This window comes from Rhinoraja longicauda, chromosome 1 (assembly GCF_053455715.1).
Source record: "Rhinoraja longicauda isolate Sanriku21f chromosome 1, sRhiLon1.1, whole genome shotgun sequence".
Lineage (NCBI taxonomy): Eukaryota > Metazoa > Chordata > Chondrichthyes > Rajiformes > Arhynchobatidae > Rhinoraja > Rhinoraja longicauda.
In genome coordinates, this window is record NC_135953.1 from 72,840,321 (window position 1) to 72,853,185 (window position 12,865).

At 39.9% G+C, this 12,865-nt stretch overlaps 1 protein-coding gene across 2 annotated transcripts in view; it reads right to left on the minus strand.

Moving 5' to 3' along the window:
* Positions 1-12,865, minus strand: part of pcdh7b (protocadherin 7b) — a 315,222-nt gene that overhangs the window by 49,061 nt on the left and 253,296 nt on the right. The window lies entirely within an intron of this gene.

Here is a 12,865-nt window from a genome sequence, read left to right on the forward strand (position 1 = left end):
GCGGATACAATAGATGAGGTTGGAGGAGGTGCAGGTGAACCTCTGTCGCACCTGGAAAGACTGTTTGGGTCCTTGGTCGAGTTGAAGACGTACAGGTTTGTAGGTTAATTGGCTGGGTAAATGTAAAAATTGTCCCTAGTGGGTGTAGGATGGTGTTAATGTACGGGGATCGCTGGGCGGCACGGACTTGGTGGGCCGAAAAGGCCTGTTTCCGGCTGTATATATATGATATGATATGATATGATATGAAGCGAGAGCCTCGTCTATAATGGGAGAGGGGAAGCCCCGTTTCCCACAGCTATCTGGACTACACATCTTACCACCCTGACCCCTGCAAAAAGTCTGACCCCTACTCCCAATTCCTCCGTCTACGCCGCATCTGCGCCCGGGATAAGGTGTTCCACACTGGGGCATCTGAGATGTCCTCATTCTTCAGGAAACGGGGCTTCCCCTCTCCCATTATAGACGAGGCTCTCACTAGGGCCTCTTCTATATCCCACAGCTCCACTCTTGCTCCCCCTCCCCCCATTCATAACAAGGACAGAATCCCCCTTGTCCTAACCTTCCACCCCATCAGCCAGCGCATCCAACAAATCATCCTCCAACATTTCCGTCATCTCCAACGGGACCCCAATACTGGCCACATCTTCCCATCTCCTCCCCTTCCTGCGTTCCGCAGAGACCGTTCCCTCTGTAACACCCTGGTCCACTCGTCCCTTCCTACCCAAACCACCCCCTCCCCGGGCACTTTCCCCTGCAAATGCAGGAGATGCAACACCTGTCGCTTCAACTCGAAGAAGGACCCAAACAGTCTTTCCAGGTGAGACAGAGGTTCACCTGCACCTCCTCCAACCTCATCTATTGTATCCGCTGCTCTAGATGTCAATTTCTCTACATCGGCGAGACCAAACGCAGGCTCGGCGATCGTTTCGCTCAACACCTTCACTCAGTCCGCCTTAACCAACCTGATCTCCCAGTGGCTGAGCACTTCAACTCCCTCTCCCACTCCCAGTCTGACCTTTCTGTCATGGGCCTCCTCCAGTGTCATAGTGAGGCCCACCGGAAATTGGAGGAACAGCACCTCATATTTTGTTTGGGCAGCCTGCAGCCCAGTGGTATGAACATCGACTTCTCCAACTTTAGATAGTTCCTCTGTTTCTCTATTTTTCCCCCCTCCCCCCCTTCCCAGTTCTCCCACTGTCTTCCTGTCTCCATCTAGATCCTTTTTTTGTCCCGCCCCCCTGACATCAGTCTGAAGAAGGATCTCGACCCGAAACGTCACCCATTCCCTCTCTCCTAGATGCTGCCTGACCTGCTGAGTTGCTCCAGCATTTTGTGATACCTTCGATTTGTACCAACATCTGCAGTTATTTTCCTACACTACCGTGACTATCCACCTTATCTATACCCATTATGAGATTATGCTACTCTACCATCATGAGTAGGCAGCAGGTTAAATATTAAACCACTGCCTCCTTGTTCCCTTGTCCACCATCCTAATATGGAAACATTTCAGCTTTTCTTGTGTGTCACTGAGTCTATATCCTGGAACTCTCTATCGAAGAGCATTGTACCATCATTAAGGGACTGTTGTTGTAAAAGAAGATACGACACCACCAACTTCTTAAGTGCTACTGAAGATGGCTGTAAATGATAGCCTTGCCTGTGGTTCCCTTATTCTGAAAAATGGTTTGCAAGTGTAAACTATTCTTTTTTATATAGCAGCAATAGGTTTCACATATTTATGAATAAATTATCCAACATTTCTAAAAAACGTCAGGCCCTTGGGTCTAAATCAGTTGAGCCAGGATAGATCATTCAATTTATATATGTTCTTTTAATGGTTAGTTTAACACTGGCCTTTTTCAATAATTAAACAACATCTAAATCTTTTTTGATCTGCTCTTTTTAGAAGCCAATTATAATTTATTAACTTAAAAGATAACGGCAGTCTTCATACTGCGACTAATGTAAGATATTTTCCAGTGACAAGAATAATAAATGAGCAGGATTCTTTCTCAAAGTCTACAATTGTCAGCAAAAGAAAAATAGCAACCAATCTTCTTGCAGAAATTCTACAAAGCCTTAAATGTAAAGTACCTGCCCGTTGCTTGCCCTTTCCTTTTACGTATTAGCAAATCAATTGAAAAGTTAACAGTTCACATGGAAAGCAGTGGGTAACTAATTCATTTCCCATAAAGGTGAAGAGTTGTGTCTGATACCAGCAATATGCTGGCGGAAGTTCAGCAGGTCTATCTTCCTGTGAGATATACAGTATCAGTCCAGCACTGCTCTCAATGTCAATCAATACCTGAATGAATTTGAAGTCAACAATGATTCATAAGAGTTTTGCTCTATTTTTGATGCATCTTGCATTATCAACCCTTCTCAGGCAGACATTTTATAAATTAGTGAAATGGCTCAGATCTCTGAAAATTGCAGTGCCTTCGTCTTTACTCGACAATAATCCAAATAGCGTTATATCTAGTTGTGTAAGGCAATATTTTTAAACAACATTAGGCAAGGATACAAGACCAGATTACAACAAAGGCTATTACCCATGAATTTTACATGGAAACTTTTATCTGTAAACATGTCCTCAGCTACATAATACCTTTAATAACGATATTAAGCATTTTAAAAGCTTAATAACATAGAGTAGGATAAGGTTTATGGATAAAACAGTTATGATAACTCCTTCTTAGATATTTTGTCAGAGCAAATTGAAATTTATAATATTTTGATTAAAGCCTGCATTACTTTTCAAATTTAGGATTAATGCAATAGGGATTGGCTTTTGATAGGTCAGTAATGAAATGCAACTGATTTAAGGCAATGGCTGGAGATAGCAAATCTAACCCTTATTATTGATCTTGGTATAGAATCTAATACAAAAAAAGAATTAAAATTAACCTTTGGTAAATGGAATTTAAAGTTCTATTTACTGCTACAGCATGGACCTTTGGGACATTGTACCTGAAACAGATATTATTTTTTGAACCTGTATATATTTCCAATGTACAATATTAGCCAAAATATTATTTTCGTATCTCTCAGCTGAAGAATCTGTAAAACGATTAAACCATTACATTTTGAATGTAATTTACAGCCTTTAAAATACAACCTATCTTTTTCAAGCACCAAAAGTATTTTCTGTGGTCATTTTTCAGATTGATTATTATTTGAGGTGATGGTACTTTGAAGTATTGTGGGTCCTTGTGACAATAAATTTGGAGCTGAAAATACAGTATTCTATCAACCATTTGGTAGTATTAGCAATTATTTGGAATTCCATAAGAGAATGCACAATCATGAAGCCACATTTTCACTCCTCTGCCTGCTTTTTTTATGTCTTGTTCCTTCCCAATAAGCATAGGAGCCGACTTGAGTTAAGAAACATTTCAGAAGACGGTGCCCATCTGTACTCTGAGTCATTTCTTATGACAAATTAAGTTGAGTGACTCAAAGATTACAATGATTCCTCAATCAACCAATTGTTTTTAAAGACATATATCTGAAAATAAACATTAATAAACAACATATGATTTTTCACAAATATTTTCATGTGGGGGGGGAGAAAATAGAATAATTAGTTTAGCTTTGGTTTAGTTTATTATTATCACATGTACTGAGGTACAGTGAAAAGCTTTTGTTTGTGTGCTATCTAGGCAAAGAAAAGAATAAAAGAATATGCATGAATACAATCAAGCCATCCACAGTGGAAAGATAAAGGATAAAGAGTACAACATTTAGTGCAATAAATCCAATTAAAGATAGTTCAAAGGCCTCCAATGAGGTAGATTGGAGATCAGGTCTGCAATCTAGCTGATGAGAGAACCATTCAATTGCCTGATAACAGTTGGGAAGAAACTGTCCCTGAATCTGGAGGTGTGATTTTCAAACCTCTTGTCTGATAGGAGAGGGGAGAAGAGGGAGCAACGTGAGACTAGTCCTTGATTATGCTGGCGGTCTTGCTGAGGCAGAGTGAAGTGCAGATGGAGTCAATGGAACGGAAACTTGTTTGTGTGTTGGTTTGGGATACATCCACACCCCTCTGCAATTTCTTGGAAAATTGCAAATCAATGGAAAATGTAAATAAACATCACATATTTTCCATGAGTTCATGATTAGTTATCATTCCACAATAATAGTGTAGTTTACAAAGTAAGTTCTGGGAGTTACATATTGCTACTTATAGTAAACTCAAAGTGCAAATGCTACTAAGTTACAATACAGGTTTCTAACTTGAACAGCTGTTTGCAGAGCAGTAAAACAACTACTTATTTGCTGAGACAAATACTATTTATTGCAAAAAGGCAATTACTGTGTGTAAATGAAAATAATATATTTTTTTGTTTTGCATCTGGTACTCAAGCAATAGTTGAAATTTATGCCAGTCAATGATCCACTAACCCAACATAAGTAGTTTAAAATAACTCTTGCAAGTCGCCTACGCTCCTTCCTGTTTTGAGTGTGATAGCACCATGAAATATGGTTCCGCAGTGTCACTTCAAAGAGAAAGAGTTTATGTTGTTATTCATTTAGGACTTCATGTATTAATGTACAATAAGCCTATCCAGGATTCTGTACAAAATTAGTTGTCTTGTTGGGAGAAATGCCAGCTGGAGATGAAATTTTAACTCATTGAGCGGAAAGAGAATCAGTTTATTCCTTCTCCATATCCTTTAGCAGTTTATAGTCAGCAGTCTAAAAACTGTTTTTTCCCACTCAAGTATCATATCATATCATATCATATATATACAGCCGGAACAGGTACTCAATAGCAGGGGTGAAAAAGACATAGGTTGACTTTGATTTGGGGATAGCACGGAATAGTTTATATTGGTTTACCACCATTATGCATTGCCTCTGGCTGCGTCATCTACAGTCAAAATTAACACCAACACCCAACCCACCTGCCGCAACCTAAATTACGTCGGGCTCTGCCCCTGAGCACATCACTTAAATGTCATTTGGCATCTGTTATTGCTGTAAGCCATGCTTGCATGTAATTAACATGCACTACTTGCTAACTTCAGCTGCAAATTATTCTGTAAACGTGTGATTGTGGCATAGACAGTGCTGTGCTCTATCTCAAGCCAAGGAATTTAAAACTCTGTTTATTCACTTAATTTTTCTCATAATTCCTTTAAACGCTTGGATAATTTCAGTCTAATCATCTCACCTCCTGAGATTCTCCAGTTTCTTGACTCTATGTGCTTTGTTGTCTAACATGTACATAGTTTTTACTGCAGTATTTTCCCTCCCAGCCCAGTGAGGCATCTTCATAGCTCGTTTGATTTTGCAAAATCCTATTTTTTATGTACTTGGGAAGGAAGGTGTAAATGGCATACTTGCAGTTATTTATGGCCAGCACAAGTACAGCAGTCTGATTTATGGGGTTGCATCGGTAACAATTAAAGGGTACCACATAGCCTAGCTGACACACTAATGTACAATTCTTCTTAAATGGTACATTGAAATAATCTCTGTCATATTTCTTTTCACGGTTTAAACCAAGTAATCCCTCACACTTTAATATCCACGACTTGATCAGCCTTCAATGGGAAGTTCATCTGCTCATAGGTTCTAAGAGCAGCATCAGGCCATTCACCCATCAAGTCTCCTCAGCCATTGAAATATGGGTGATCTATCTTTCCATCTCAACCCTATAGGAGAATGTCTTCTCCCCAGAATCCCTGCCACCCGTATTAATCAAGAATCTGTCAATCTCCACCTTAAAAATATCCATTGGCATGTCTTCCACAGCTGTCTCTGGCAATGAAGTTCACAGATTCACAACCCTCTGACTAAATAAATAGATCCACATCTCCTTTCTGAAGGTATGTCCTTTTATTCTAAGGTCATGGCCTCTGGTCCTGAACTCTCCCACTAGTGGAAACATCCTCTCCACATTCACTCTATCCAGGCCCTCTATGTTTCTATATAGGTTCTATTATTTGCGTGATTTTTGATTGCATTCTCGCATAAAATAAAATAGTGCACCTGTGGATTGTGCAGATGAGGCAGTAGTACTTCAAGTTACATTTACAGTTCACATCCACATCTCGGAACAGAAAAAATATTTTTAACAAGTCCCATTCTTCCCAGCTCTCACTTACGCAGGGTACACAAAATCCCAGATCAAACCAAAGTTATTGCTTTATTAAATACGTTATTAAAGCAGAATTCTGTGCAAAGGAGCTGGAAAATTCAGTCAGATAGGAAAAATATATAATTTACAGCTAATCAGCTCCATAGACACTGCCCTTTAAAAAAAATCTCTCATCGACTTGGCCTGTCAACAATTTGTCTGATTTCCTGAAATAGTAATGACCATTTTCCTCCACTCATCTATAATGCTTCAGACACTTTGGAGATTGCTTCCTGCCAGTACTAGTATTACTCATTCTAATTACATAAAGCATTTTCCAGTTGCCATCATATGCTATTTGTCTTATACTGATGCTGCACTATGGTACAAACACCTACACACTACCCATTGATAAAGAGCGAGTTCAGTTTCATGTAGATACATTAGCTATAGCAGCACGTGCAATGCCAAGCTCAAATGAGATATAAACTGTTGTTATCATGAAACTCTTGTTAACCCTGAGTCAGGGTTGGCTGCCATATATGTGGAGATATGTAGAGATCGCATTTGATGATTCAGTTTACCAACTTGATACAAATTTAAGGAAGATTATTCCCAACTTTGCAGCCAAGACAGAAAACAGGCTAAATGGATGTTTAGTTTAGTTTAGAGATACAGCACGGAAACAGGCCCTTTGACCCACCTGGTCCGCGCCGACCAGCGATGCCCGCATATTAACACTATCCTACACCCACTAAGGACAATTTTTACATTTACCAAGCCAATTAACCTGCAAGCCTGTACATCTTTAGAGTGCGGGAGGAAACCGAAGATCTCTGAGAAAAAACACGCAGGTCACGGGGAGAACGTACAAACTCCATACAGACCCTTAGTCAGGATCGAACCTGGGTCTCCGGCGCTGTATTTGCTGTAAGGCAGCAACTCTACCACTGCACCACCGTGCTGCCCCTATGGTATGGCACAATAAATGATCCATTAAAATAACAATTTGATGACAACTGGAAAGGGCTTAGAAACCCGTTCACAGATGTTCCTCACTTCTGTTGAAGCTAACGGGAAAGTAAATTGGTTCATCTTGCAGCTGTATAAAACTTTGGTTAGGTCTGCATTTGAAATATTGCATGCAGTTCTGGTGGTTCCATTCCAGGAAGGATATGGAAGCATTGGTTAGGTCTGTATTTGGAATATGGCATGCAGTTCTGGTGGCTCCACTCCAGGAAGGATATGGAAGCTTTTGGGTGGGTGAAGCACAGGTTAACAGGGATATTGCCTGTATTAGTTATATGAGAGGATGGAGAAGCTTGGCTTGTTTTCTCGAGGGCATCAGAGGCTGAGTGAATTATTGATAGAAGTTTATAAAATTGTGAGATGCTAGTAGATAGTCTTTTTACCCCATGGTATAAATGACAAATCATAGAAGGCATAGTTTTAAAGTGATAGAGGGGAAGTTTCAAGGAGACGTCCTGGGTAAGTTTTTATCTACACAGAGAGTGGTGGATGCCTTGCACATGCTATCAGGAGGAAGGTTGGACGCAGACACAATAGTGAGATTTAAGAGGCCTTTAGACATGAATCTGCAAGGAATACAGGGACATGCATCAGTTTATGCAGATGGGATTAGTTTAATTGTTGCATCCTGGTCAGCACAGACACTCTGGGATGAAGGACCTGTTCCTGTACTGTATTGTTCTATGAACAGATTGTATGTTGACATGAAAACTCATTATTTTCCGCTTACTACTACTACGGATATCTCACAGCTCGCATTTTCTCTATCGTTTTTCCAATTCCATTTCATAATCCTACCAACATTTGTTTTCCATTACTATTGGCTGTTTTTGATTTAATTAACTTATTTTTCTTCGTTTGTTAAGTTAACCATTGAGTACTGTGTTCACAGACATGTTATGCTGATGCTCAGTAAGAATATCATTGTTCCATTTTGATACATATGGTAAAGAAACACTCTTAACTCTGGAGCAGATGTTCCAATTCCCCAGAATTGCTGGCTCCCTGTCTCTGGGCCCACAGCTTGCTCTAGCATGCCCACTAGTCCAAGCTTCAGCTAAGAGCCTGATGCTCAGTGCTTTGGTGTGTTTCGTTGTCTCAACACATTTGCCCGCTTCAGACTGGCAGCTGAGTCTCCGCCTCCCGGCCCCTACTGGTTGTCAATGCACTTAGCGGGTTATTGCATGTGTCTTTGACATTTCCATTATTTGGTAATGTTTGGAGCTAGTCAAAAGATTAAAAGAAATGTATTTTCATTTAAAGCGCTAAAATAAATAATTGCATGCTAAAATCAACTTAACATATTGAAAATAACTTGGAAGAAATCATTTAAAAAATGACTCACTTTTTAATAATAATGGAATTTTCGTATTCATTTGAATGTGGCCAGTAGCACTTGTAGCAGTCTGTGGAAGATTGTGCTGCATCAGCCGCTAGACAGCACTAGCACAGTTGTAGTCAGCAGTGGCAGGATGAAAGATGATACCCTTGCTTAAGCTGTCAGCAATGTTCGGAATCAGAACTTCTCAGAGGGTGTATGGCTGTGCCACGATACAAGCTCTTGAGATCAGGGTGGAAGATCCACCCTATTGGATTTGTTGGATGTTGTTCCATTACTGGGAATGTTAAACATCTAAGTAGATACAATCAATGTCATCCTGATTTAAGTCCCTCTTGGCTTTACTTTTGGCTATTTCAACACCGTTCATACATTAGGCATGCCATTCAGGTTTCCCTCTCGTGTGCAACTGTTGCCACTTGGCTGCATTAAATCTCATTCACCATTATTTGAATCCTATCTGTGTTTTGTCCAACGTTTCCTGTAATTTCTCAGTCATCTCTCAAAGTTCCATAACATTTCCTGCTTTGATATTTTCACAACAAATGATCAATTTGCATGGGGATTCTCAGCATGTATCATTGTAAATTGGAATCATTAGTCAGCACCACATTCCTTCACCTTGAGGGTGAATGCCACAGGACCAGAACCACTGTCTTCAACTTAAATACAGGGAATTATAATTGCATGAAGGTGGAGCTGGCCTGGGTGGACTGGGAAAGTAAACAAAGAGGGAGGTCAGAAGATGAGCTGTGGCAGATATGCAAACAGTTCGTAACATAGAAAATAGGTGCAGGAGTAGGCCGTTCGGCCCCTTAGAGCCAGCATGGCTGATCATCCAATATCAGTATCTCGTTCCTGCTTTCTCCCCATATCCCTTGATTCCATTAGCCCTAAGAGCTATATCTAACTCTCTCTTGAAAACATCCATTGAATTGGCTTCCACTGTCTCCTGTGGCAGAGAATTCCACAGTGTGTCCATAATATTCAGCACACATTTCTCCCAATTAGAAAGTGGAAGTTCATTGAGAGAGTGGTTCCATCTTTGGTTAGGTAAAGGCAAACTCTCTTTTAAGCAATTTATTATCCAAATGAAGAAAGAGTGCAAATCAGTAAATAGACAATAGACAATAGACAATAGACAATAGACAATAGACAATAGACAATAGGTGCAGGAGGAGGCAATTCGGCCCTTCGAGCCAGCACCGCCATTCAATGTGATCATAGCTGATCATTCTCAATCAGTACCCCTAAAGATCAGAGGGATCTCGGTGTTCTACTGCATGAATTATAAATAGGTTGCAGACTGGTTCAACAATTAGTGACGAAGGCAAAAGGCATGTTAACCTTTATTACAAAGGGGTTGGACTGTAAGAATCAAGAGGCATTTATAGAGTTGTACAGTACTGGTGAGGTCATACATGTAATACTGTGCACAGTTTTGGTTCTTTTATCTGAAAAATAATATAGTAGCATTGGTGGCAGTCCAAAGGAGATTCTCAGCAGACTAATTCCTGAAGTCAAAGATTGGTCCTCTCAGAGGAGGCTAGTCAATTTTGATCTGTATTTCTTGGAGATTAGAAGAGTAAGAAGTGACCTCATTCAGATGTATTAAGATCCTTAGAGGGCTTGACAGGATAAATGTTGAGATGTTGCCTTCATTTTGAGCAAGAGATTGTCATTGTGAATCATGAACAAGAGGATGTAGTCACATGGGAACCAGACATGTAAAATTGATGTGCATAGAAATGTATTTTCCCAAAGGGTAGAAAATCTCTGCAATTCTCTATTCCCAAGTGTGATGGAGGGCAGATCAATAGATATGCTTAAGCTGGAGATGGATAAATATTTGAAAGTTCAAAGGTTTGAGGATTACGTGGAACTGGCACAGAATAGTTGAGGCCAGCATTGATCAGCCACGATGGTATTGAATGACAGGGCAGGCTTAGGAGGCTTGGTAGCCTATTCCTGCCCCTATTTTCTCGTGTTCATGTTCAAATATTTGTTTTTTAAACAAAAGCTTCAGGGTTAAACCTGGAAACAGCAAATGAAAATACCATCCCACCTCCCACTTCTGATACTGTTTGTGACCTAGGCCCTGTAAATATTTGGTAGACAATGCAGATGGAATATTAAAACATAAAATATTCGGCCATACTCAGAATTAAAGGACGTTCTTTTAGGAAGGAGATGAGGAGAAATTTCTTTAGTCGGAGGGTGGTGAACCTGTGGAATTCTTTGCCACAGAAGGCTGTGGAGGCAAAGAGTGGATATATTTAAGGGAGAGATAGATAGATTCCTGATTGGTACAAGTGTCAGAGGTTATGGGGAGAAGGAATGAGAATGGTGTTAGGAGGTAGAGATAGATCAGTCATGATTGAATGGCGGAGTAGAGTTGATGGGCCGAATGGCCTAATTCTACTATCATTTATGATCTTATGATATTCCATTCTTTGGCATCTGAATTAAATGGATTGCACGGCTGAACTATTAGAGGCAAAATATTATTTTATAAATTAAGTAAAGGATTAGGAAAGCTTGTCAGAGTTAACTGATTCACCCTCTAACTGCATTCCGAGCTAAAATATTCCTTTTCATCGTAGCTGTACCTAATATAAACTTTAACTAATAACATCACATTTATCTGGCTTCTGTATTTGTCACTGATAAGATTTTTTTTACCAGAAAAGTGCTAATTAATATAACTAAAAAATGACAACAAAAATATTAGATTTTCATAAAAGCTCAACAGAAGAGTCAAACATTTTTTTTCAGGAACTCTTCCCACTTGCTGCTGGAATACAAACAGACCCATCTTAATCAGCATCTGCAATGGAAATCCACTTGCCATCACAGTGCAGTACCAAGCTGGACTCTTCATGTGTTGCACACAGGAGACCTTCCAGACCCAGTCATACAAATTCCCACTGTTTAAGTGGCAATATAAACCAGCATGTTAATCATTGGATTGCTCTATTTGCAAACGGAGCAAAATCATTTTCTGGAAATATATACTTAGGTTTCCTATTTGTAGACTTGTACGTTGTTAAAAAGTCAGAAAAGAATAAGTGAGTTGTTTTAAGCTATTAGTTTGGTTGTGTTTGAAACCATTAGTTTCTTTACACACTGTTGTAATTAATTTTTGCTTTTCCTGATCCTAATTCTCCTCCTAAAGATAAGCAGTTTCCAGTCCATCAGTCGGATTAAAGAAAATCCCACAGCTTTTTAAACCTATATTAAAAACAAGAAGGTAACCAGGGAGAAGGTAGTCTGCTCAAGTTTCCAGAAGGGAATTTGTTCTTAGATTTTCCCAGATCTAAACTTATTTTCCCATCCCAAACAATGGTCAGAACCATTCAGATGCGATCAAGAGGGAGGCAAGAGGTGAAGGTTTTGCACTACTAATCAGGGAGACAGTTACAGTGGCAATCAAAGAGGACTTTCTGGAGAGTTTGTTCACTGAAGCAATATGGGTAGAGCTTAGAAATATGAAATGTGCAAGCACTCTAAAGGGATTGAACTATAAGCACTCCAATAGCAAGTGGGCTTTGGCGAGTCGGATTTAAAAAAATTACATAGCATTTTATACCTACATTAAAAACATGAGGGTAACCAGGGAGAGGGAGTCCACTCAAGGATAAAGAAGGTGACTTGTGTTTGGAGTTTGCAGCTGTGGTTGAGGTACTAAACAGTACTTTGCACATGTTTTCACTAAGGGGAAGGGCATGGAGGTCAGTAAGATTGGTGTGGAGAATACTAATATACAGGGCAATCTGTGATTCAGAAGGAGTGTTGGCGCCCTTGAAGAACATGAAAGTGGATAAATCCCCAGGATGCTTCTGGAGAGGATTCTTTGGGATAGGATATACTTCCATTTGGAAGAGAAATGGTTAATTAGGAACCGTCAGCATGGCTTTGTACACAGCAGGTCATGTCCTGATGATTTTGAGGAGGTGACAAAGGTAATTGAAGAGGGGAGAGTAGTGGATGTTGTTTACATGGATTTTAGTAATCATTTTATAACGTACCCCATGGCAGGCTGATCCAGAGGATTTAGATGCACAGGATTAACAAGGACTTGGTCGTAGAGATTCATAAACTGGCTTAGAAGACAGTGTGGTGAAAGCACAATTATCAGACTGGAGGTCTGTCACCAGTGGAGGGAGACCTGAAGGGAGCTGTTCTGGGACCTCTGTTGTTTGTGACATATCTCAATGACTTGGCTGTAAACATTGATGGATTGGTTAGTAAGTTTGCAGCGAAATAACAGCAAGATTGCTAGGATCGTGGATAGGGTGAGGTAGGGTGTCAAAGTTTACAGTGGGATAGATATCAGCTACGGAAATCAGTGGAGAAAAGACAGTTTAAAAAGATGGGTTAAGTTTGTAAAAGATACAAAATAT